The following is a 6,071-nucleotide window of genomic DNA, read 5'->3' on the forward strand; positions in this document are numbered from 1 at the left end:
ATGACATTTTATATTTGATGTATGACATTTATTTGATGCATGACATTATTAGACTTATGACATTATTGGTTAATATATGATATGTTTGTTCATGTACGACATTATTGGTTATCATAATATATTATGTGTTTGTTAATGTACATTATTGATTATCATTTTATATTATATTTTTGTTCATGTATGACATTATTGGTTATCATAATATATTATATGTTCCTTCATGTATGACATTATTGATTAACATAATATATTATATGTTCATTCATGTATGACATTATTTATTTTTTTTAGGCAAAAGTGGCTAGCCACTATAATATTTATTAATCTGATTCAACAAGGTCAACTAGGAAAGAATTAGTGAAGAAAATCCAACATCATCCCTAATCTTTACATATATTTAGATATTATGAGCAAGCAATTACAAAGGGTTATCACCCAACAGTATACCCCTAAAGATAACCAAATCTAAACTTCTACAAAATTTGGATACAATAGCTTTGGCATGAAGTACTTAGACATAAAGTTGCAACATACAAGAGATAACGCTAGTTGATTATGACATAAATTGAAAGGGACCTTTAGAAACACTACCTTTCAATCCTGCCCAAACAAATACTAGACCACGACCAGAAAATCCAAGTCCATCAAAAAGAATTCCCAAGCCAAATCAAATGTATGACAGTATTGGTTATCATAATATATTATATGTTCATTCATGTATGACATTATTGGTTATCATAATATATTATGAGGTTGCATGGGTACTTGTACCCACACCTCTGGTACTTGTACCCACATACCCAAGTTCCAGGTACTCTATGGAGAGCATCATAGCAAAGGACCTTGATTGAGATTTTGGATTATTTTTTTCAATTTTTTGTTTGTGTATCAACTTGTTTCTTATCAAGCTTAATTCAATGCCTAATCAATTCAAAACTTTGATAGAATGTTGATTAACAATAAACTTTATCACTATTTAAGCATAATTTTATCATTTCCAATATGTCATCATCATATGATTTATGATCTTGTTCATGTTTAGAATTTTCCTTCTCTGTTATTTGTTTATCAAGCTTAATTCAATACCTAACCAATTTGAATTTTTGATACAATATTGATCAGCAATAAACTTTATCAGTGTTAGAGCCATAAATTTTTCATTTGCAATATGTCATTTTCATATGATTTATGATCTTCTTGTACATGTTTAAAGCCTGCCTTCTATGTTATGCATCTAAACATTTATCATAAATTATTATTACAAACATATAACAAATCTGAAATTGAAAACAATACATTACATTTGTAAACTTTATCATTGTTCTTGATTTGAAAAATCATTGTCATGACACATAAATTTAGGTTTTCTATAAATATAAAAGTATAATTAAAAATAAATTTTGACATACCCAAGTAACCTTGTCCCCTATTATAAAAAATAGTTGTATCCATACCCGTACCCATACCTATACCCTAACTACCCCAAGTAACCCCATCCCTGTGCAACCTTGTATATTATATGTGGATCTTGGTGTTTTCTATACACCTATGTGGTCTATAGGATCTCTTGCTACTTAGAAAATTTGTTGACCTTTCCCAACCTCCTCACCAGGTAAACTAATCCAAACTTGCAACATCACTCCCTTACTCTTCTAGGAACAATATCCCTCCAAAGCTTTTATAGGTCTACTAGGGTACCATAGCACTCCCCTATCCAATGAAGGTTTATATTATGTACTAAGGTGTTATTGGAATACTTTTAATATTCTTGAATGGATAACAACAATGGGTTTGTACAGAATTTCAAGATTTCTTCACAAAAGGGCTACGAGGAGAGCCCCTAATTAGGCCTCCACCCGGATTTCTAGGGCCAATAGCTCCTTTTTGGTGTAGAATAACCCAATCTACCTAAAAAAAGAAAAATAAATATTTCAAACTAAGGTCCTTGTGGCCTTTATTCATGCTTAGGAATAATAGATTTAACATTGGATCTCATTGTAAGGCCATAGTTACAAGATTGGCATTTTATAAGCCCTTGTCTAACTATTGGTAATTAATGATCTGAGGCATAGTTATTTACATTTTTTTCATGTTAACATCCTTTAAGGATCATAAAAATAAGGTTAGGACCAATTTTGGTCACTAGATATGCAAAATTGTAAAATATGCAAAAATTGCTCTAAAAGTTGTCAAAGCAACTTTGAGCAACTTCTTAAAAAGTTGCTAAAACTTGTAAAATCCTCTCCCAAAAATCTTGTTAGTTAAAAAAACTCATATAACCATTTTGAGAATCATATATAAGCCCTTATAGGTTGTTGATAGGATAGATATGTAATTTTGGCATTGAAAGCAATAAAATTAGCATTTTTCCTTGCATAAACATGTGTTGCAGACCCTGGTACAGATGTGTACAGATGATTGGAGATGTCTTAATGGATCTAAAATTTGGGGAATTTTATCTATTTAATTTCACCAAGTCTCATGTTCTAACTCTTCATAGTTTGAAAGTTATTCAATTTTTATTGTTGCCTGCCCAGAAATCAGCCTACAAATCAGCAACTTGCTAGGGCTAGGTTATTTTGGAATATTCCACCTTGAGAAATTGATTCCCTTTGTTGGAATACAAGGTGTAATAATTTACTTTCATACTCTGTAATTTTTTTTCTAGAAGATGCAAGGAGGTGAGTTTGCCGCCATACCCTAGGTGTGCTTCATGAAGAGTACACCAAATCAACATTTACAACAGTCCTTCTAGATTTAGTTCTTGGGTTCACCAGAGGCTAAGATCCTATAAATTTGTCTCATTTACATGCCCCCACATGTCCTAATTATTGGATTGTATTTTCTCTTTTTAGAAAGTGTACCTGCAGTGCAAACAAAGCCCTAATTAGGCCTTCAAATCCGGTCTAATGTTGCAACAGAAAAAACCTCCATTCTTCTCCATGCTTGGGAACTTTTGCATATTTAATAAGACCCAAAGAGTATCTAAATAACTATTCAAGTCATCATTTCCTTTGGAAGAATCAAAATTTACACCTCTTCCTCATTCTAGGAGGGCTACAAGCCAATTTAGTGTTTTTTCAAAGCACCTTCATACTATAAGTTGTCTTTGATGAAATGAGTCATGGATTCATGTTTGTTAGGACCTAAATAGGCCATATCAATTATTTTAGTCCACCCCTGGTCTTTGTATTCAGTTTTTGGGGTTTGATACCTCTTTTGGCTAAGGGAATCCAGTAGAGCATATTGAGTTTTTGGTGCTTGGTACTTGGTTAGACCTAGTGATTAGGTTACCTTGTCTTATGGGGTTGTGATAACCTTCCATTAAGCCCATATACATACCTATGATAGTTATTTGGCACTAGGACCCTTCACCTTGGGTGTTGAGGGAATTTGAGTATTTCTACCATTCCTTGATGTTTGAAGACTTCTACTGTGTACTATTGCATCACTTTGTCTTAGAGTTTCAACACCTCTAGCCTTAAGCACAATTGATACATAGGACCCATGATCAAGGATTTTTAGGTTCTCAAGGTGCGTACAGGTCAAACAAAAAAAAAAAGTAAAATTGAGGGTTCAGTAGGGCTTTCTTGGCTGCCTATTGTCCCCACTTTTAAGACACCTTCCACACTTCATTAGGACTCCTCCTCCACAATTTAAAACCTACTCATACCCCTCTTCAATCCCTCAAAAGGGAAAGTCTTAATTATTCAAGCTTTTCTCTCAAGAGCTCTTTCTCTACTGATAGTCCCTAGTCGGGCATTACCTAGCTCACCTAGGGCTTGGTCAAAGAATTATTTGCACTCACTTTCAAGGCCCTTGCTTGAATAATATAATACATCTTTTGGAATCCCTTTTCTCATTTAGGCCGTGAATTTTGGAGCACCTATTGTGATCTTCTTTAACACTATTATTGTCATAATGCTATAACTATTACATTCTCCAAAAGGAAAACCTCACTATTTCAATGTCTTATCCTTTATGCTATGAGAATTGCACATCTTTGGACCTCTAGATTTGTTAGGTTCTTAATAATTATATCACCATTTTTCATAACAATATAATAATATATTGATATAGTGTAGCCTCAAAATCACCATTTATCACTAGTGCACTGACATGTATGCAAAAATATTTGAAAGCCTTTGTTGAATTCTCAATTCATGCTAGGTGAAACTTGTAAATTTATTCTAATAGAGTTCAACATTGAAAAAATAGGAGTAGATAATAATTTTCCTCAAACTACCAACCCACCACCACCTAAATGGCATTTGGAGCTCCTCTTCATAGCTTTAGAATTGTGATTGTTCCTTCATGGTTATCCCTTCATGAACTAACTCACAACTTTACAACTCAGTAGTATTTGATTTTGAGTTATCTTGCACATATAGAACTAAGTGTTTTGTTAAAAGATCCTTGAAACATTTTAATTTATTACTCCTACTATAAATAGTACTAAATGTCTTCTATTCTATTACACATGATTACTAGATTTATTAAGATTGTTGTCTCACTATGTCTTATTTTTTGTTAAATTCACTATCATATGATCCATTAAATTAGTTCTTATATACCTCTACCATAAAGGTTCTCCATTATTTTTACCATATGACTATAATCTATGTGATATAGTAGTAAACTAGCTTTTACGAGGTTTTTCATTATACTTTAATCAATAATTGATCTCAATTGGACACCTCTATTCCATTTGCACATAATTACTACATAGTCTTCTCACATGTACTTTTTCACTTTTTTGGACCGAGCACTATTGTTGTGCTTAGTTGAAAGAAAAGTTAGAATGATTTTAAAGATTGTCATGATCATACTTTTCCACTTGACATTCTTTTACTTATTCCATCTACATAGGAAACGATTCCACTTTCTTTAACCCTACCACAAAGCCCCAAAAAGGAACATTAATATTAAGTTTAATAACATGTCATTTTTTTCATGGAAATTAGCATTTTGATAAAGATTTAAGAGTTTTTCTAGAGATGTTGATAGTTACACTACGACAAAGGTTTAAAAAGTTGTTCATCACACTCACTATTGTTGCCTTGATTATTTTCCTTTGATCTCATTCCTTCGTAATTCATTTACCTTATGCATTAATTATCATTAACATTGTTTTGACAATTATAGTAGCCTTTTATCTGAAACCCTTCATGAATAGCATCTCCCTTAGTCTATGACATACATACCAACTAATCATTACTTGGAATGTAACACAAAAGCATAGTAATTCCCTATCATATTCAAAAAATGTTCTCTACTTTGATATTTGTTTACCATTATCTACTCTTTATTTGGATATATCATATGAGTTTGTTGGCTCTCTCTTTGGAAAACTATCCTCAATGCATTATGTAGAGTCTATTCACTTATTGTCATTCTAAAATATACTTTCTAAGGAGGAAAGTTTAGGGTAGACTACCTATTCTATGTTGTTGATCCACGCTAGGATCTTGGTGTTCTCCTAACACCTAACTTGGTCTATAGGATTTCCTACAACTTAGAACATCCCCTGACCTTCCCTAACCTTCCCACTAGGTGAAATGATCAAAACTTGCTCCATGACTCACTTATCCTCCTAGGAGTACAATTCTTCCAAAATACATATGTAGATCTACTAGGGTTCCACAATAATCCCTAGTCCAACTAAGATTTTGATGACTTTTAAGGTGCTATTGGAACACTTTTAGTATGCTTGAATGGATGGTAACAATGGGTTCATACCTAATTTCTTGGTTTCTTCACAAAAAAGCTACTAGAAGAGCCCCTAATTAGGTCTCCACCCAGATATATAAGGCTAATAACTTATCACCCTTAGGGATTCATCAGACCTAGCCTTAAGAACATTTTTTTCACATAGTCCATACTAAAATATTTTTGAGCTTTTAGGCCACCAAAAATTCGTACAACAATAATGCAAAAAAATGAGGGTTTTGGGGGTTTTGAGGGCTGCCTGCTATCCTCAAATTTCAAACACCTTATTCAACTCATAGAAACTTATCCTCTTCAAGAAATAAACTTATTATATCCCTCTTGAATCTCTCCAAAGGGAAAGT

Source organism: Cupressus sempervirens, chromosome 2 (assembly GCF_028749045.1).
Source record: "Cupressus sempervirens isolate cs-2001-9-10 chromosome 2, ASM2874904v1, whole genome shotgun sequence".
In the NCBI taxonomy this organism is placed as follows: Eukaryota; Viridiplantae; Streptophyta; class Pinopsida; order Cupressales; family Cupressaceae; genus Cupressus; species Cupressus sempervirens.